The sequence below is a fragment of the Chrysemys picta genome, chromosome 1 (genome assembly GCF_011386835.1).
Source record: "Chrysemys picta bellii isolate R12L10 chromosome 1, ASM1138683v2, whole genome shotgun sequence".
NCBI classification, from domain to species: domain Eukaryota; kingdom Metazoa; phylum Chordata; order Testudines; family Emydidae; genus Chrysemys; species Chrysemys picta.
This window is the reverse complement of record NC_088791.1, coordinates 241,959,119-241,979,905: the sequence shown is the minus strand read 5'-3', so window position 1 is coordinate 241,979,905 and position 20,787 is coordinate 241,959,119. Positions and strand designations below refer to the sequence as shown.

General features: G+C 43.1%; 1 protein-coding gene across 8 annotated transcripts in view; it reads left to right on the top strand.

Annotated features, from left to right (window-relative positions):
• ST6GAL2 (ST6 beta-galactoside alpha-2,6-sialyltransferase 2) overlaps positions 1 to 20,787 on the top strand; it is a 260,421-nt gene that overhangs the window by 168,343 nt on the left and 71,291 nt on the right. For 2 of the 8 annotated variants that reach the window (XM_042854379.2, XM_042854378.2), the window contains exon 1: positions 13,083 to 13,454. The exons of 2 other annotated variants lie outside the window; for them this stretch is intronic. The gene's annotated coding sequence lies outside the window, so the exon portion shown is untranslated. Of the gene's footprint in view, positions 1 to 13,082; positions 13,455 to 13,593; positions 13,843 to 20,787 lie in introns of those variants that run through there. 4 more of the 8 variants (XM_005306969.4, XM_042854385.2, XM_042854375.2 and 1 more) reach the window with 4 other exon arrangements.

Sequence of the window (20,787 nt, the reverse complement as noted above, 5' to 3'; positions counted from 1 at the left end):
AAAAAAATGTTGCCTTAAATGTGACTCTTCTCAGCTAAATTATACACCAACAGCATGGAGGAGAGTTCAGGACCATTCACTCCAAAACACAGTCCTCTGCCACTTTGTGTTGCTCCATGAATGAAGTATGAGTGGGGTATGATGTGATCAGAACCTTGTAATGGGTGCTTAGTCTTATTTACATTTCTCATATGGTGTGTTTTTTAAATATTTAAGGGCTATCAGACCAAAAATGTGGAGGTGTTAAAGTCAGGTACAATCTGTTCCTCCTCCCTTCTACGTGTTTATTTTTATAAGATTGTTTGTCAGAGAAACATGAGACAAACAGGAGAAACACATTTTAGACGGTAAGGCTAAATTCAGGCCTGATGCAGATGGCAGTGAAATGGTATTGTACCAACCTATGCTGGTCTGAATTTGGCCTAGAGTCTGATCCACAGAAATCAATAGCAAAACTCCCATTGACTTCGATAGGAACAGGATTAGATTGTTTGTTTGATTTTAAGACAATTTTAAGACAATGGCTCGTTGCTGGGTGGTAGAATTGTCATCTGTGAGTCTCCTCACGGTCATCAAAATGAGATGCTGCAATAGGGTCGAATGCTTGTGTACACTTAAGTTTATTGCACAACTGTGATGCCACAGCTGAGGAATTTAGCACACAGATGATAGTAATAAGAAATGACTTTTTGTTATGGTGTCTACAGTATGTCTACATAGTATGTAATCAGTGGAGAAATATGCTTCTTGATACATGCTATCACATTAAATATGTATTAGGCCTCAAATTCCGAAAGGGCCCTCTCTTCCCCCCACCTTATGAGAGCAGGGATACCCCAATCTAATGCTGTATGTTGAGAATGTCTTGCGAAATTCTCAGTTATTGTGATAAAAATATGTTCATGTTACTTGTATGTTCCACAAATAGCAAGAAACTATATTTTCCCCAGCAGTCAGTGAGAACCCATGGATTTCCGCTTTGTGGTCACACATTTCATCTTATTAGCACAACATTTAATTTGTGCTAATCAGACTGAGGTGGGTAGAGCGTGAAATTAACTTGACTTTCATTTTGTGTTGTACAGTAAACTGACTTTGTAGAATCATGGTAGAAATCTGAGTTGTGGATGATGGATGAGAAGAAATGGAGATTAAACAGAGTACTGTGCCGTTGCAACTGCGCTAAAAGGGACACAATATTCAACTCAGACTTTGCCAGAAAAGCCCAAGTTCTCTGACAAATCAAAGGGCAAACTCTGCTCTCAGTGGCTTGGGGGTCACTGTGTTATAACGGAGAGCAGTTTGGACACAAACATTTTTCTTCAGCATCTCCTTTGTTTTTCGAGTTCTATATTCATCCCTTTCCCCATTTCTCTGGCATCTTACCCTGCTTCACTAAATGAAGCTTTTCAGAGATGGGAGACTCCTGCATAGACAGAAACCACAACTGCCTCCACCTGAAATAACACAATTTCCTTTTAAGCGCAGGAAAAATAAAAGTAATACTTCTCAAATAATGGTCTCTAATGTCTTATTAAGATTTGAGCATATTTTTTCCATTGGTGGACACAAAGATGTCTCCTCATCAGGAGCAAACTGTAATGTGGGCTGGCAATGCCAGAAAGCTTCAGAAAGCTCTTGGCACAGAAAGGGCAGCTTCTGGGAGAAGAGAGAATAACTACAACCATTTCCCTCAAGACAGCAATATCAAATGGACAGAGGGTGGAATTCACCCATGTGCAGAAGGCCTGTGCACCTCTCAAGCTGAGTGGTAAAAGCAGCCGTCAGACTGTCTGGGGAGGAGTTCTCTATACTACTTGCATGCCTCAGAGAGATCTGTGTGCCAGCTCTCAGTAAGCCAAGGGCTACTTTGGGGCTGGTAGGGCTAGGGGTCATGGCAACTGTACTTCTGTTAATCCAGTGGTTTAAAATCCCTACTAGTGGGCAACAGCAGGGATAATGCCCTTCGATGCTGCTGCGATATTATAGGGCATGCTGTACCTCTGACTCTTCCACAATCTTTCTGGGACTGTACCCTGCTTAATGAAAGGCCCTGGGCTACCACTTTGATGAAGAGCAAACCCTGCAACTCCACAGCTCTGAGTCCTTGACATCAGCACCTCTGGTCTCACCATAGCTTCTTCAACATGTCCAAAGGACCTTGGACCCCTGTTTGGGACCTATGCACCACAGAACAGCCTTTTCAGAACAAGACATTATTTAATAGTCAGCAGCAGTACAGTGTTCAGGGGCATTGGGTTAAAATGGTAAAGAAAAGCTGAAACGCGTACTCTCCTGTACCGGCCAGCTTTCTCTTGCTTGGTTAAGAGGGCCCCACTGTGTACTACCTGGAAGACAGATTACATACACCTTATCACCTGTGTCTTTTGTTTCAAATCCCACTCATGCTATTTTAATGTGGACTTCCTCTCCCCTCATCTAAGTTCAGGTAAGGGTGGGCTTCAGTGATGTAGTGCTTAATTTTATAGTGCAGTAACCCTACAGAAATTATCTCAAATTGGTAATTCTATCACATGAGTCTCCAAAATCCATCTTGTGTGTGCTGTCATCATAAGGTATCACCAGTATTCCAAAACCTAACTAACGTTTTACCAGTAAATTTTATATAATTGAAAATCTGTGCAATAACAATTATGAGACTTCACACATTAGTAATAAATATATATTGTATCAATGGCACTATGATAAAATTTTCCTGTTGTGTATATGTCAATTTAAAGATCTGTTCTCATCAAGTTCTCAATTTTATTTCATCTCAGTGGGGTAATTTAGTTATTAAAACCTCTTTTAAACTCAATCCATATTGGAAAGAAGCTGGCTTCCCTATTCTTAGAGTGAGAAATGATCACATCCTTTCAACTAAACTGTTTAACTATAGGTTGTTATCCATTATTTACAATGCTATAGTGGTCTCCATTAAAGAATAAATATTTGCCAACAGAAATCAGACATATAGTATCTGAAATAGATATCATATAAAATTATAAAAGCACCTTAGAAATACCATACATAGCTTAGTCTGCTTGACAGCTATTTCTACAGGAAAGGTGTGATGCACCTAAGAGATCCTTCTGTGGTAAATATTAGCAAATATTGATTTTTTTTAATGGCAACCACTGTGCATGTGTTATATCCTGATGTCAATAATATCAATGAAAATATTAGGCACTGAGTTACAGTAGACTCAATTCAATTTAGCTGCAGAAAATAGGACTTTGACTTTCAGAACATAGCTTTATAAGTTGCTTTATTGTTGGGAATTAGTTTAATAGCCCAGACAGTGAGGTTTCATTTTGATTAAATGGAAAGTTCCAGAAACTTCAGATACAATTTAAAAAACTTTGTGTTACGAAATATTAAAACCTATGTCTGAAGCAATTTTTAAAAAAAACCTTTGGTAGTGTGGATTACGGAACAAATGTGATCGGTCCAAGGAAGCTGATGGCCATATAACGGAATGAATTCCTGTGAGCTTAACTGGGGGTGGCTGTTGCTTAATTGAGACTTAAGGGAAACAATATAATTGAAAACTAATGGAAGGTATTTTATTTCACTGCTATTATAGACAAGTCTCATGTAACACAAGGGGACTGTGCTCCTTTGACCTCTCTCATCCTAGTCTGAACACTAACTGCTTAGTCCCATTTCCTCTTCCTTCGTAGGTTGGTTTAAATAGAACTCTTGGCTGCTGGCAGTCTCAGGCCCATTCATCGAGGAATGGATTCACTGTATATGCAGCAAATTTGACAAGCAGACACTGACCCTACATCTCACAACTCTTAAGTCCACTGTGCTATTTAAAGGGTACTGGGCTGTATTTTAGAAATGGATATGAAACACTATCTTATCATTGCTCATCTTTTTTTATCTGGTATTTGTTTCTTTTGCTTGGGGCTGTCTGACGTTTTTGTTTTCAGTGATAAAAGCAGTTACGGCTTATTTTAAAAAAAATAAAAACCACTTGCAAAATATAGTACATGCAGATGCACATCAACTTCAGTCAACTGGATAACTGCTGTTTCAAATATTTTTGTAAGTGTAATTAATCAAACTACACAAACACATGGGTGTCAAAAGGTTTTCTGCATCTCTGCTGTTTTTCCAAATAGAGCCGTTACCCCTTTATCCAAAACAGGATGGGCTGATTTCAACCTTTGGGGTGCATCTCAGCGAGCCTCCAGACAAATTCAGACTGCAACTAAGGCTGCAACTTATAAAGATGAGAATACTTAACCATTGGAACAACTCACCCTGGGTCACTGACCATTTTTAAATCAAGATTGGATGTTTTTCTAAAAGCTCTAGGGATTACTGTGGGCAGGGGCGGCTCCAGGCACCAGCGCACCAAGCGCGTGCCTGGGGCGGCAAGCCGTGGGGGGCGGCCTGCCGGTCTCCGTGAGGGCAGCAGTTAGGCTGCCTTCAGCGGCATGCCTGTGGGAGGTCCACCGGTCCCGCGGTTTTGGCGGCAATTTGGCGGCGGGTACCTCCCGCAGGCATGCCGCCGAATCCTCGTTACCAGCGGACCAATATAAAAGTGAGTGGGTAAACCGAGTCACGCCTAATTTTCATAAAAATAATAGACATTTCCTGCATTCTCCACAGATGCTCTGTGTGTGAATTCCATCTCTCTCCTGATATAAGGCCAAATTTTGCCCTCGCTTGTACTGTACTGCAAGGGTTTGCTAGGGTATAACTAAGAGCAGAATTTGCTTCTTTGTTCCCTGAACAAAACCAACTAATTTAAGCTTTGTTCAGGAGAGAGGTGAATTTTGCCACCCAGTGAGAAATGCTGTTTACTATGTACTAACTTTGCACTGTGAAATGTAGTGAAAAATAAAGACTTCGATTAAAATTGTCTCTTCTCTTCCTATGCCTGGGAGCAGCCCTCTTACAGCATTTCAAAACATATCTTTCCTCCCTAGTCTATACTTATTTTCCCCCTTCTGATTATAATGTACTATTTAACTAACAATTATTTATATATGTAACTTATTTAACTCTAAGTGTTACAGAATAAAGTTTTGTGGTAGCTTTTTGTGACTCCAGCAATATGAGGACCCAATATAAAAGAGACTGTAGAAAAATTTCTTTCCTGGTTTAGCCTCAGAAGAAGGTTCACCCCAGAATCAGACGGAAGCGCTGGACATATTTGGAGCAAGTACGCCAAAACACAGACACCCACATGAAGCTGTCAAGGGGAAACCAACTGGTGTGAGGAAATGAGGGCACCCAAGAGAAACCTGAAGAAGAACACTTAGCAGGGAGGGTAGAACAGTCAATCTCAACACCATAGAGCAGATGGAAGCAGCAGCAAATGCCAGAAAAGAATGGAAGGGACAAGTTTCTGCCCTGTGCACCAACATTGGCACAGGGAGGATTAATGTAATGTATGTACAATAATATTCATATTTCATTATTTGTCTTAACATTTTGCAGTGCATGCATGTTGAGAAATGTTTGGTTACAATGTGACTGTCCATGCTGCTGTGCTAATGAAAACTAATAGTTTTCTTTTAGGCTAAATCCTGATGGGGTTATTTTGGACAGTAAATCTAACCTTCCCACTCCAGCTACAATGAAGTGTATGTGAGTAACTAAATGACAGTTCTACTCATGGGAAAAGTGCTTGTGGGGGTCTGAACCTCAAATAATAAGTAAATGAATCAACTGATTGTATACAATATTACTGTATTATAAAAGTGTATCAGGTAAGGTCGTTTATGAAAGCTAATGACAGACTGGTGATTAATATTGCCATAAATATGTGTATTAACACTATATGAGGAATTATGGATACTCATTAATATAGTTTTAAAGTCTGTGACCAAACACAGGGAGGAAAAGGTTTTATCCCAGACAGGAGGGAAGGTAGCTATCTACGGCCTGGTCTACACTAGGGCGGGAGGATCGATCTAAGATATGCAACTTCAGCTACGAGACTAGCGTAGCTGAAGTTGACGTATCTTAGATCGACTTAGAATTACTTACTTTGTGTCCTTGTGGTGCGCTGTTGCTCCCCCGTCGACTTTGCTTCCGCCTCTCGCCGAGCTGGAGTTCAGCAGTCGACGGGAGAGCAATCGGGGATCGATTTATCACATCTGCACTACACGCAATAAATCGATCCCCGATAGATTGATGGCTACCCACCGATCCGGCGGGTAATGTAGACATACCCTACCTTTCTCCAATGAAATTAAGCAAGGTGTGACCAAAAACAATGGAAGCTCCAATTACATATGAATCAGCAGGGGAATGGGAAGTCCACAGGAAGTGAAGAACAGCAGGAGTGTGAAGACAAAACAGTGAGTTTGGGAAAATATAAGAGACAGAAGCAGCCATTTTGGCATCCATTGTTGGGCAGACACACAGGGCCAGAGCTCTTGCAAGCTGAGAAAGATGTGTCCTTCAATTAAGAGGGCTGAAATCTCTGGGAACTGAGTATAAATGAGAAACCTGCTTAGGCAAAGATTTTTCACCTAGGAAGACAAGGGAAACCAATACCTTTAGTTCTGTGGAAGGGCTTGACTGAGAGAGAGGCAGCCATGACTGCAAAGAAGAAAGTTTAGTAAGAAATCTACCTTAAACCAAGACTGTAGCGTGTTAAGTCTTAGCTGCTAGAAAGTGCATTTTTTATTTTTATTTGCTTGTAATCATTTTGTCTTTAACCCTTGTACTTTAACAAAAAGAGAGGTTTTAAGTGAGTTCGTCTTGTTTTACTTTTAATCTAAAGCAACAGTGCTGTGTTTGAATCAAAGTGGTTGTTAACTCAAAGCTATAAGCTGCGCTTTTCTCTATTTAGAGGCACAACAAGCCGTCTTATTTCTCTGAGTTGTCCAGGAGATGTCTGAGCTTTTCAAGGCAGATGGTTATGGGGAAATTTGGGACTTGGTTGTGTGTTAGGGTCACCCTACAAATAGTAACCAAGGCTGATGGAGACCAGGGTGGGGCTTTTGTATTGCAGGCAGGCTGCTGGGGTCAGATCACAGAACCAGGGCTGTACAGCACAAACACACTCAGAGAACTGCATGCTTGTCTGCTGGCTGTTGGTGTCCAGGTTGTGAGCCACAGAAGTGCATTTAAAGCAGCCAGGGTAACAGGGCAGGCAGTGATACAATCACTCACTGGTCTGGATTGAACCCCAAAATGTGAGAGGCTCTAAAAGATTAGCAAGTTGTCATCCTAAAAGTGAATGTATGAAAATGCATACATTTCTGTGTTAGTGCGCCCCATCAGCACAGATGCATTTCCCATTCTGAATTATGCACGCTGCTTTATTTTGTGAAAACTGTCATTCCAAGTCCAATCATCTTTTCATTCTCATTTCTTGATGAGTCAGCAGACATGGCATTCTTTTTTCTTCAGAAACCTGTTACATGAAACATGATTTTCAGTTAACCTTTTCAACAGCAGAAATGACCCATTGCAGCTCATCAATAATGCCTCCATACGTCACAAAGAAGCATATAAATGCTGCATTATGTGTAGCACCTCAACGTCTATTGAAGTCAATGGGAATTGCAGATGCAGAGTGCCTATCAAGTGGTACAGCTACTAATAAATGTTTAAAATGTAGCAGCTTCTAGGATCAGGCCTCTACAGGTTCAGTGGAAAATGCTAAGAGGCCTTTGGTTGAGTTCCTCAAAGTTAGCAATTTACAAAAGTTTTTACTGCACATTTCTTTCGGATGCTAATCGTCTCTTTCTTGAAAAGAAATTGCAATTTCATTAGCATGAAGTCTATTCTTATCCACCTGATGACTATCTGTGTGATAGTTCTAGAATTTAGGCACAATCTCCAAGTGCTATTGTGGAAAACTGATCAGACAGTGATCAGCTGAGGTTGGAGACTGAGCCTTGGAGCAGACTAATACAGTCTCCTACTGTGCTCATGCTGAAATCTTCTCCGCTTTGTTGATTCCTTCTTTTACCTTGTATAAAGTCTGTTTGTTGCAGGCGCACGATGGCTTACTGGCCATCTGAAGATATGACAATTAGTACAAAGTTTTAAATAGGGTGTTTTTCAATTTTTTTTAAATTTCTTCTTAGACCAGTTCTCCTACTGGAAGAAGTCACAGGACAAGATTGTGACTTGTGCTATATGTCAATGCAAGAGAGCAAGAAACCCCTTATACTCTTATGCAGACAAGTTGGGTCTGCACACACAGCAGTAGGTGAGGCTAAATACCTACTTCCTCCTTGGAGCAGGTATTGGAAGGGGTGGGGAGCAGGGCCGACGAGAGGGGGGGAAAGCAGGTACAAATTACTGGGGCCTGGCAGTCTGGAAGGGGGCCTGGGCCCCGGCTTCCCCCCCCCTCGTCAGCCCTGTTTAGCTGGTCTGCCCTTGCTGGGGGGCCCCAAAAATGTTTTTCACCGGGGCCCAAACCCGCTCTCGGCAGCCCTGGTGGGGAGTAGGGCCTTGACTCTACTTGCTGGCAGATACAGCTAAGCCAGAGGGTTAGGAATTTATTACTGGGATAGGCCAGCAGTAAAATATGGCCCTTCAAGAGCAAGGAAGAAGCAAAAAAGAAATTATGACTCAGAAGTGTGTCTCTGAGTCACAGTGTATCCTGGGCCCACATCTAGCGGTGAAGCTTACATTTTATGCCAGATTTATTATAAGACTGACTGATAGTGAATAGCACTTACTCTGCATCTAACTCTTGTTCATGCTGAATGAGTTTCAGTGTGTATATGAATCTGGCCCATGATTCAATTGTTTTTCAGATACATATATTTGAAAGGGATTTTTAACAAAATACCAGGTTTATTTTAGCAACAACCTGCTAATTTGGTAAGCACTGCATATTTCCTGCCTCACCCCCCAATTCCTTTGAGTCCGGATGCTGTAGTCACTGGGTCCCAACTTGAGTTACCTACATTCTTGAATTCTACCCTATCATTCTGCTACTGAGTATTTCATCATGGTGCTTTTGAAGGGCAGAGAAATAGCTTCCCTTAGAGATAAAGCTATTCCACTGATCATCTTCTAGAAGATATGAAAAAAGAAAATTGGGCCACAACCTCTCCTGAAGGCAGGATATTAATTCCTTGTTGGCTCAGTTCCTAAATCCATGTACAAACGCAAACAACTGCAAACCCAATACACTTTTGAAGCACCAGGAAGTCAACTACAGTAACTTTATTAAAAATCCACTTCACTTTATGTTCAAAGCTAGACTAATTCTAATATGTTCTTTTGGGTGAAATCCTGGCCCTACTAAAGTCAATGGCAAAACCTCTTTGACTTCAATGTGGCCAGGATTTCACCCATTACATTTGTTATGGACATGTCCTGGGAGTGATTAATTGATTTGTAAAGGGCTTTGAAGGCTTTGGTTATAAACTATATCTTGTAGGTTTAGATGATCACTACACTGATCTGTTATAACTTTAAGGGCCTGTGTCTCAAGATCAGGCTAAATTAGGTTATTTATTCCCTTTATATATGTGCCTCTAATTCAGCAACAAAATAATAGATGCACTTACACCAGTATTTAAACTCAGTTACAGAAAAGCAGAAACCATATCTCTGTGTATATAGTATCTGAAACTTTATCCTCATGCTAACGATATATAAAAGAAACGCTCACGCATACTTGATTACTTGCATGTAGATTCTTGCCCCTTTAGAAAAGCTGGACTTTCCAGCAATTACTGTCCTCTGAACTTCAAACCTTTTCTCCAGGTGTTTTGAAATCACAGGGGGGCTGATAATAATAATTTCACAGAGTCTTTACTCCAATGTAACTCCATTGAGTTGTTCTTTATTTACAGTAATGTAAGTGAAATCAGAATCAGGACAGTGGTAGAAACTTCGGGCTATACAGATCTTTGTTCTTCAGAGTTCACTGGGTGAGCCGAAAGCAAAATGCACCCAAAGCCAGAGGCAAAAGCAAACCTTATCTCTCTGCAGACAACCTCCAACTGCCTTCCAAGAGATAAATTTTACATTTAGATGGACTTTAATATCAATAGAATCTACCTATGAGACTTGTGCTCAAACAGTTTAACTACCTACTGCTGAATTCTCCTGATAGGGAGAAAAATGTCCAGGTGAGGTGCTGTCCTTATATCACTTCTCGGCTCTCTGAGCTGTGGTGCAAACGTAGTATCTTTGTGCTACCAGCTTTTTCATAATATTACCTAACTCATACTATTTATATGTTCTGCTTCTAAATTGAAATTAATTTTCACTTGGAATGGTAAAAGTGGAATGACTATAAAGAATAGCACATTTTAGAACTTTGATATACATATCAGAAACTGTATTTCTATATAATCAAATTCCTACTTTAAAAAAAGAAAATTGGGTTAGGAATATATATCTTGTACTGTATTTTTGTATGACAAATGCTTATGATTAATTGTACCAGCCAGCAGGTATCTTTGTAGCGTGATGCAACAAATCTGAAAAAAAAAAAAAAAAGAAAGTTACTTGGTAGGCAAAGCATATATAAATAAAATTGGCATTAAGTTAAAATTTTAGATTTTTGAATGACTACGGGAATAACTTTTAGGCAGCAACAAATCCTTAGAATGATTACCCAGCAGTTGCCAAACCCTTAAGTACATCCAGGGCTGGCTCTAACTTTTTTGCCGCCCCAAGCAAAAAACAAACAAACAAACAACACCCCGCCATAACAACCTACCCCCTCAGTGCCACCCCGCCAAACCAAAAACAAAACAAAGAAAAAACCCAGCGCCGCCCCGCAGAACCAAAAACAACCCCCCCACGCCGCTGAACCAAAAACAAACAAAAAAACCCAGTGCTGCCCCGCCGAACCAAAACCAACCCCCCCTGAGCACCGCCGCGCCGAACCAAAAACAACATCTCCCAGCGCTGCTCCCCCAAACCAAAAACAACCCCCCCCGAGCGCCACCCCGCTGAACCAAAAATAACAAAAAACCCGAGTGCTGCCCCACTGAACCAAAAAAAATAAAACCAAACCCTGAGCGCCGCCCCGCCGAAACAAAACAAACAAACAAAAACCCAAGCACTGCCCCGCCACCCCAAGATTGGCCACCGCTTACAAGGTGCCGACCCAAGCACATGCTTGGTCGGCTGGTGCCTGGAGCCGGCCCTGAGTACATCTCTGGTGAGAACACTTTTATTAAGGCTGCTTTTGCTGTTACAGTCTTCTGTGATGCATAAGGAGTGTCAAACTATTTACATCACGTTTCATGTCTATATCTACAACTTACTACTTTAGTTCAGATAAAGTAACTTCTTTTCCAAAGCCTGACTTCATAGTGTCCTAACTTGAAGAAAAAGGTTATTTTGTTTGCTTAATCAGATGTATCCTTCACAAACTTCCTCTTTCTTCAGTCAAATACAGTAAATAGGCTAAGTGGATAAAGTTCTTAAAGATTTATGATCATTAGCAGGGCCGTTGAGAGCGGGTTTGGGCCCCGGTGAAAAATTTTTTTGGGGCCCTCCAGCAAGGGTGGACTGGCTAACCAGGGCCGACGAGAGGGGAAGCCGGGCCCCCTTCCGGACCGCCGGGCCTGGTAATTTGTACCAGCTTCCCCCCCCCCCCGCCTCGTCGGCCCTGATCATTAGTATTTGCTTTGCGTATGGAGGGTTGTTTCAACAGTTGGGCTTCTTTATTTTTAACCCACTGCTTCTTGATCCTGTTTTGTCTTTAACACCTTTGTTTTATTTGTATGGTTTTAACATGCTATATTTTAATTTGTTTTAGCATGTTGTCTCCTACTTAACTTTAATGCCCATTGTTTTGATTAATTTTTCTTGAACAGTTAAGAAAAATTTTCTTTCATAAACTTTGTTTTGAATATTTTAGATACAACAGATACAGACACAATAAAACCCTAGTTTTGCAAAGGCTTATGTAGATGTTTAACTTTAAGCAGGTGAATAGTTCAATTCAAATAAAGTGTGATCAAAGCACCCACCCGTCTGTGGTAAACTACTATTAAATCTGAATAAGGATAGCAGAATCTAGCCCTAAAATAATAAAATCAATGGCTTTCCAAATACTTGCCTAGCAAGGATTAGGTTGCAAATAACTTTCATTCTAATAAATCTGCTCTGGGAGCTAACTGAGAATCCAGCAGGAAGCAACCAGTCTGGGTTGGTTACTTAAAAATGCAGGGGTACAAAGACATATTTAGAGTAGTTCCTTTTTAACTTTTATTTTTAATTTCCTTTGCTGGGGTTGTTCTTACAGGTTTCATTGTATTGTTTTTGAGGCCTTTATACACAATTTGTAGACATGTAGATAATAACTTCAACTAAGCCTTTACAAGCTTAAAATGTCTCCCTCATGAATGGAGTGTTATCTTAAAAGCCCAACCTTTTTCAATACCTCCTGCCTGTCTTGCTTTCTACGTGGGTGGTGGAACTGTCACATCAGCCGCCTTTCTGGGGTTTGCGCCCGCCACATCAAACTAAATTTTACCTAAAACTTTCTTGTATGGGAAAAATACGTCCCCTCTTTCCCTCACCCGCTGCTTTTACTTTGCAAGATGCTTTATCATCCACATGTAGCCTCCAAAACTGCTCGTGAGGCAGCTAGAGGGCACTACTGAGGGCATGGACTGCAGGACGAGCCACAGGGCAGGAACTAAAAGGCAGCGTAGCGCGCTGGACCCGCTGCGGATGCCCGAAGGTCACCTCCCGCAAGGCAACCTGCGCTGTCTGTAGGCAGCGGTCTTGCAGACATAGGTTGCCATTGGCTGTGACCCTCCAGCAAGCTCGCGGTTGTTAGAAACTGCATGCTCGAGCCGGGGTTTCAATGCACCCGGTCCCGGCTTCACCCCCAAACTCTCTCCAGGCACACGTGCTTTGGTGGAGTCGCCCAGCGATGATCTACAGCGGTTCTCCGCGGCCGGGCCGGAGAGCCCCGCTAAACGCCCAGCTCCAAGTCGGCCCTGTCTCTAGGGGAGGCGGCGTGGCTGAGCGCCCGGAGGCGCCTCCCGTGTGTCGGCGGCCCCCCGGGCCGGGGGTGGGGCGGGAGACGGCTGCGGCTCAGGGCTCCCAGCCCGGCAGCGCCCCGAGCCGCACCCACTGGGGGGCACGGCCAATGTAGTGGGCGGGCGCGCGTCCCCCAGGCACCCAGCGGCGGGGCTCTGCAGCGGCACATGCGGGGCTCCCCGCGGCTCCGCCTGAGCCCGAGGCGGGGCACCGCGCCCCCAGGCAGGCAGCAGTGACCCCGCCCCTGCCCTTCCCCGAACAATGAGCCGGGCAGCGCCGAGCCGGCTGCTGCCCGCCCCTCCCGCGCTCCCTCCCTCCCTTAGTCCGGGACGCGGAGCCGGCAGCGGCGGCAGCGCCCAACCCGGCGGCGGCACAGGAGCAGCAGCCTCAGCATGTCCGCCCCGCAGCAGCGAGCTGCGCTTCCAGCCAGCCGGGCAGCCGCCCTGCAGCCCCCGCCGCGCCCCAGCTCCCCGCGGCTCTCGCAGCCCTGCTCCTGCTAGGTAATGGGGGCGACCCGGGAGGGGGCGAAGCAGCCCCGCTCCCAGGGGCAGCGATGGGCGAGGCGGGGAGAGACAATAGCAGCATCCCCCGCCGGGGGGGAGGGGACGCACGCGTGACTGGCCCCCGGGGAGGAGACTGGCGGTGGGTGAGCCCGGGGGGCTGCGCAAGGTGGCAAGGAGGGGACGCGCTGGCAGCGCCCAGCGGAGCGATGCTGAGGCGGTCCTAGGACGGGCTGAGCCGCCTGGGCGAGGCGCGAAGGTCGGGGGGACGCCGCCTTCCCGCAGCGCCCCGCTGGCTTGGTTTAGCCGCGGCGGCGCTCAGGCCAGCAGCGGGATGCCCCCGGCGCGCACGCGGACTGGTGTGGCCGGGCGCTGAAGGGGATCGGAAGTATGTTACCCTTCAGAGAAGCGCCGCGGTTTCTGTTCCCCTTGCCGTTCTTGTTTGCCGATAGAGTAATCCGAATGAAAGCAAAGAGCTCCGGGTTTGGAGGCTCCGGGATTGATTCCCCCCCCCCGGTAGCGATCGCGAATATAAAGATCTGAGAAAAAGCCCACGATTGGGCTGCAAACACACACACTCGCAAAATGTACTTTTTGTGGGGCGGTTTTCTCCTTTCCACCATTTACTGGGTGGGAAATATATACGTGGAGCCGTATGGATTCTTGGTGGCATAGCTCAGTCTCAGGGTTACTTGCCTGTTCAGAGAGCTGAATAGATATATTTAGAGAAGCGGCGCTTTCCAGGAATTTAAATGAGACCTTTTTGTGATATTGCTTTCCAAGGCTTTTTTACTAGCTCCCTCTTTGTTTTCTCAGGTTGAACTTGGAATAGTTATGCAACTGTTTTATATTGTAAGAATCAATATTTTCAGGGGGAAAAGATACTTATCAATGTACCTTTAATATGCAACTTTGGTCCTTTCTGTCGAATGATTATATTTTTATCTGGTATTTTATCTACTATTTTTATAGTTATTTTAATTAAAATTGGTGTCAATGAATATTAGAAAAATACTTTGAATTGATTACTGATATGAATGATTTATTTAATCACTTATGGATAGGGCCCTACCAAATTCACAGCAGTAAAAAATGCATCTGGTCTTTTGTGTGTTTTTACCCTATGCTATACAGATTTCACGGAGGAAACCAACATTTCACAAACTGGGGGTCCTGACCCAAAATTCGGTTGCGGGGCGTGGGTTGCAAGGTTATCGTAGGGGAGTCATGGTATTGCCACCCTTCCTTTTGCGCTGCTTCAGAGCTGGGTGGCTGAAGAGCAGCGTCCGCTGGCCAGGCACCCAGAGGCAGTGTCCTGACAGCAGCAGTGCAGAAGTAAGGGAGGCAATACCATATCATACCATGCCATCCTTGCTTCTCTGCTGCTGCCTTCAGAGCTGGGTGGCCAGAGAGTGGCAGCTGCTGGCCAAGGGCTCAGCTCTGAAGGTAGCAGTGCAGAAGTAAGGTAGCAATACTATACTGTGCCATCCTTACATTTTTGCTGCTTCTGGAAGTGGTGCTGCCTTCAGAGCTGTGCTCCTGGCCTCCAGCCGCCCAGCTCAGAAGGCAGTGCCACTGCCAGCAGGAATGCACAAGTAAGGGTGGCAATACCACAACCCCCCCTACAATAACCTTGCAACCCCCTCACAATCCCCCTTTGCATCAGGACCCCTACAGTTACAACACCATGAAATAGCAGATTTAAATGTCTGAAATAATTAAATTTATGATTTTTAAAATCCTGTGACCGTGAAATTGACCAAAATGGATTTTGAGTTTGGTAGGGCCCTACTTATGGAATATTAAGATTAATTTGTTTTCGCATGTAAAAATGTTAAATAATAAGTGATATTATAGTAGAGCCAGCAGCAATCATTATAGTCAAGGTTTCATAATAGTTTTTATTCTAACCTTCTGTTTTTAGTGTCTCAGAACTTTCTGAGTTTTCATTTTTTGGGATGAAATTTTCCAGGTTTGGTCTTTTCCTGAAGATTATTTATTTTTGAAAGCTTGAGCAGAAATAACTCAGTTGGTTTTGATAATGTGGGGAGGGAGCATTTTCCCACTTAAAAATAAAGTTCGTGCAATTTTTGTTTAAAATAACCCTTTACTCTGAATGGCTGTGATTTGGAATTTGACTTGGAAATAGACCAAGAAAGAGAAGTGTGTTTGAGTTTTTTGGTGAATTTTATTTGATTTGACTGAAAAATCATAGGCTAAACATGTGCAGTACATTTTGCATCTTTTTTTTTTTAACCAAGATCGTAAATTGTACAGCTAAAGAAGTCTATGTTGTGCATGTATGACTGGCTAACTTGACTATGTACTGAGAAGCATACTAACGTTGTGCATGGGGTAAGTCCTGTTCACCTTTTAATGAGCAAGGAATTAAGCCCTGATTCTGCAATTTGAGTGGGTTGACTACAGTATCCACGCAGAAGCCATTCAAATCAGAGAGGCTCTACATAGGCACAGCAGTTGCCTGTGGCTTGTACGGTATAAGATAGGGACTTCAGTGAGAGCTGCTCTGCACTTCGCACAGTTTGTAGGAGGAAGCCTACTGTGATTTACTTTAGGACCTGTGCAGCTCCTGATGTTGGTAATAAAAATGTTTTGTCAAGTGGCCCCACCTGTGCACAGGCATGGGTTATCCAGGAATGCCTGGGCAGATAATTCCAGATTTGGAGTTTACATAAACTACTGGAAGACAGCAGGACACCTGACTTGTGAAGTGCCATCTCCTTATGTTTTTGCTTTCCCCTGTGTTAAAGAAAAACTACAAAACCACACAATTAGGATATTCCATTATAAAACGATCCTAAGAGAATGTTAGGGTTGTCCATTTAAGTGATCAAGTAAGGAAATGCCAAAGTGAAAGTTACACACCGACCATAAATCTGTCCCTTAGGCATGTGTGTCACAGGAGGGTTTACATGATTTCTTATATTATACAATACAATATCACTGTATTTGGGGGCAGAGTTAAGGTTGTGCATTAACAAAATCTGCATATCCATTTCCTGATGATGACTGCTCTCTCATGCAAAACTTACATTGTCTTAATTTTTTTTTTCATGGAATCTGATACTTTAATTCAGTTTGGCAAGAGCTGTGGTACATAAAACAAAAGACCAGACTGATCATGCTAAATTAGGTCCTGGTGGAGTTATTGAAGATTTACAGTACTGGAGTACTCTGGATTTTCACCAGGGTATATTAGCACAAGGTGCTGGAATATCTGCTTGTCCAGTCCAGAATTGTATGTAAAGCTCTCAGTAGGAACACACTCCTCTGCTGCAGCAGCAATTTTCAAACTCTGATTTGGGGACCACTGAGGGTTTACAGAGCACGTGCTGATGGTTTATGTAGAGCTAGCTGGCATGTGTGGCTGGCTTCTTTTCCTTGGGTTAGTGGTTAATGGCATTAAGAGAAGCTAAACATGTACTACTTTTTTAATATTAGTTGTCAGTGTAAGCAATTGATGTTGTTTCTGCTGGGTTTTTACAAATGGTAGGGGAGAGTGTTCACCAGAATACAAATGGACTGGAGACGATCAGTGAGACAATTTCTGGGATACAGGCCACCCTATGAAAAAGTTTGATTTCTCCTGTGCTGCAGTAACTTTGGAACTAAGGAGTTGGGACCTTGATACAGAAGACACAATACTTGAGTTTGCTCCCACTTTTTAAGTGCAGAACCAAACACTGTTTTGTTTAATCAGGCTTTTGGGGGACTTCAGTGGGGCTTCTCTTCAGTAAGGGTTTGCAAGATTAAGCCATTAAATAGCATTTTCTAATACTACAGTCCCTTTTTGTGTGCCTAAAGTATATTAGAAAAGATGGGTTGGTAATGCTGGTGGTATTGATTTACAATGAAAGAACTTAAAACAGGAGATTTTCCTCTAATTATTACACAGTTGTTAGTTATTATAAAGTACTAGACTGCCACAGCTCAGTTATAATTACTGTTATAAATGGTTTATTAGGTACCATCTGACCTTTTGTCTTGTTTAATTATGTAAGCTTAGTGCAGTGATCTATGTACACTGTATCCAGCAAAAATAATTACTTTCAGAATTTCTTTATCTGAGCATGCTTACTTTTAGAGCAGCTGCATGCATTGTTCTACCATGAACTTTCTATCCTTAGGGCTCTATTTTGTAAATATGCTGCTTGTTTTTCACTTTCATATTAGATGGCTCTTTTTTTAGTTATGTATTTTCTTGGTTGTACTGACTCAGATCAATATTCTGTATTTCATCATATATTGTATATCTTGGGGTACGTTAAAATTGGGTGCACATATCTATTAAAATGTGGGCACAGATTTACACAAATTAGCACGTTACATGTATTTACCCCTGAAAGTTTAGAAACTTAAAATATTTCAGGTGCATAAATCAAAGTTTCCCTTAGTGATTATTTCATTCACAGATGTTGACTATTTTGAAAATAGCTTTCAAAGATACAAGAAGTTATGTTAGCTGCTGTACAGACACATAGGAAGATACATCTGAGCCGTGAAGAGCTTACAGTCAAAGGCCCCAATCTTGCAAACACTTATGCATGTGCTTAAAGTTAAACACATGCATTTATTCCACAATGGATTTTGTTTCTCCACAATTGAACTATTTGTGTGCTTCAAGGTAAACATATGAGTGGTTGAAGAATTGGGGCATAATAGTGTTATGGACAATTATTATGACATCACATTAAAAACATACGCAACAATTTTTTTGTAAAGCTTGTGGGCAATCTTAGATTACATTCTTGATCTGGTCCTGAAACTTTTACTCATGCGAAACTCTAGTGAGTTGTTGTTATCTATATTAGTGATAGTGTTTTTAACAAACTGCTTTTTTTAATTCAGAAAAATCAGTTTTTTAGCTTAATTGAATTTTTTAAAAAATGGGCTTGTTTAAAATACATGAATGTACAGCCATCAGCCTTGAGGATTAAGATTTCCATAATTATGATGATCATTTGTATAAATTTAAACTGAGGTTTAATGTATGCAGACAGATATATCTTGTGAGTTGCTTGAGCTAACAGTTCTTGGATATAAATGCCGGAAAGCTGATAACCGGGTGGTCTTGATGAGGAGCTCTTTAGTCCAGAAGCCACTCTGGTCAACCTGGCTTTAGGGTTCACACAAGGTTTTTTTGTGGATTCTGTATTTCAAGACCATACCTTTTAAGAATCTGCCTGATGACATTTTATCATTGTTGACTATTTTGAAATATCAACATAAGAACTGGCCACTGTCGGAAGACAGGATACTGGGCTAGATGGACCTTTGGTCTGACCCAGTATGGCCGTTCTTATGAAAAATAGGCATGAGGAGGGGGGTTGATGTATTGCACAGATCTCAATTTTCATTTGATACAGTGACCACTCTTTCTAATATGAAAAATATTCAACAAACTAATAATAAATAATACTTTTAACCATATACTTCATTTTAGAAGCATTACAAATGATTGCTAGTGTTTTTGCTTATTCACATTACAGCTGTGTATCCTAATATGAGTAATACAGGTCACTACTTGTTGTTCCTGTTTTCATCTGCAAGTGCTAAGGGTGATTTTGTCAGATCATAGCAATGCACCACATCTCCCTGGCATGCAAAGGATATGATACGTGGCAGTTTGGCCCTCTTACATCCACATCTCATAGACTTACAAGGTGCATCACTCTAATGAGCACTTGATTAACTTCAGAATATTTGGAGGAGAAAGCACCACACTGTCTGGTACAGTTTTGGGGAGCAGAAACTTGCATATCCATCCATACTGGTCCAGTAGATCAAGTGGTGGTGATCTGGACCCAAAACACTTTTTTGTACACATGCCTGATAATGTGCTCATTTTACATTTTTATAAATGCTTCACTTGTTGGTGATAAGGAGCTGAAATTTGGTGTTGATGTGGTACCTTTTCCAATGTTTGCTGTCTATGATGTCTGCTGTGCTTCCAACATGGTGGCACAATTTCACAGCCTGAGAGTGCATGGGCAGCTGACAGTCTTGGTACAATGTTCTGGTGTCGCTCTGCAATAGTACGGATGTCAATTTTAGCTCTCTCTTGGAATGGGGGGTTCCATAATCACTAAAGATCTTTGGCCCTGTTTAAGGTAATTGTACAAGACTAAGACAAATACATCAGCATCCTGTGATAATACTGATATTCCCACTGGTTTCTCTTTTGCAACTCTCACCATTTCTTATACAGCAGAGGTTCCTAAACTTGGTTCGTGGCTTGTTCAGGATAAGCCCCTGGGAGGCCATGAGACGCTTTATTTACCTGAGCGTCTGCAGGTACGGCCATTCGCAGCTCCCAGTGGCCACAGTTCGCCGTTCCCGGCCAATGGAAGCTGAGGAAGCGGTGGCCCGACCCACGCTGCTTCCCATAGCTCCCATTGGCCGGGAACGGCGAACCGTGGCCACTGGGCGCTGCGAGCAGCCGTGCCTGCAGATGCTCAGTTAAACAAAGTGTCTCGCAGTCCGCCAGGGGCTTACCCTGAACAAGCCACGAACCAAGTTTGGGAACCCCTGTTATACAGGGACATTGCCAGCTTCCTCAGACAAGGTAGCCATGTCTTTTATGTTGATTACTGTACCTCCCTGGTTTATTTCCACTGGGGTGTTTTCTCTCCCCTTGATGTGTAGCTGGTGCACTAGTGTGTATCATTTGGTGAAACTTCTTGTCTTGAATGAGTTCTGAACCAATGATGTTAAATGAAGTGTTTCTTATTTTCAGTAACCATCAAGACAACTTTCTGTGGAGTTAATTGTGTATTTTGCACTCAACTGATGCACTTTACTTGCTTCTGTAGCTCTGCTAGAACTTAAGCCATTCTTTGAGGTAGAATCATTGTACCTGTCAAAGAGAAGGTATGCATCTGTAGTGCGGCGGCCTGGCTCCCAGCCGCCCCAGAGAGGGACGAGCCCCTCCAGATGCCAAAGTGGGTGGAGCCACTGTAGCCTGTGCCCGCCCCCCAAAGGTCAGAGCGCAGGACAGGAAGTATAAAAGCCCCACCCCGGGGCTCAGAAGCTGGCTGGCCGCCGGAGAAGCCAGATGCTGGGGGCCTAGCTCCCGCTGGGGATACTCCTGCAGCCTGTGACCGACCCGAGGACTGGCCATACGGTCAAGGCCTGGTGCCGACCAGACCCTGGAGAAGCTGTTAAGCCTACCAGGGAGAAGCGATCCAGAGGAGCTGCCAAGCCTACTGCTCGCCCAGTACCCTGAGGAGCCCATGGTGCTTGATTCTGTGGAGGACACCGACCAGATGCAGGTACTGCTAGAGGAGGAGGTAGGAAGTAGCCTGGGAGAAGC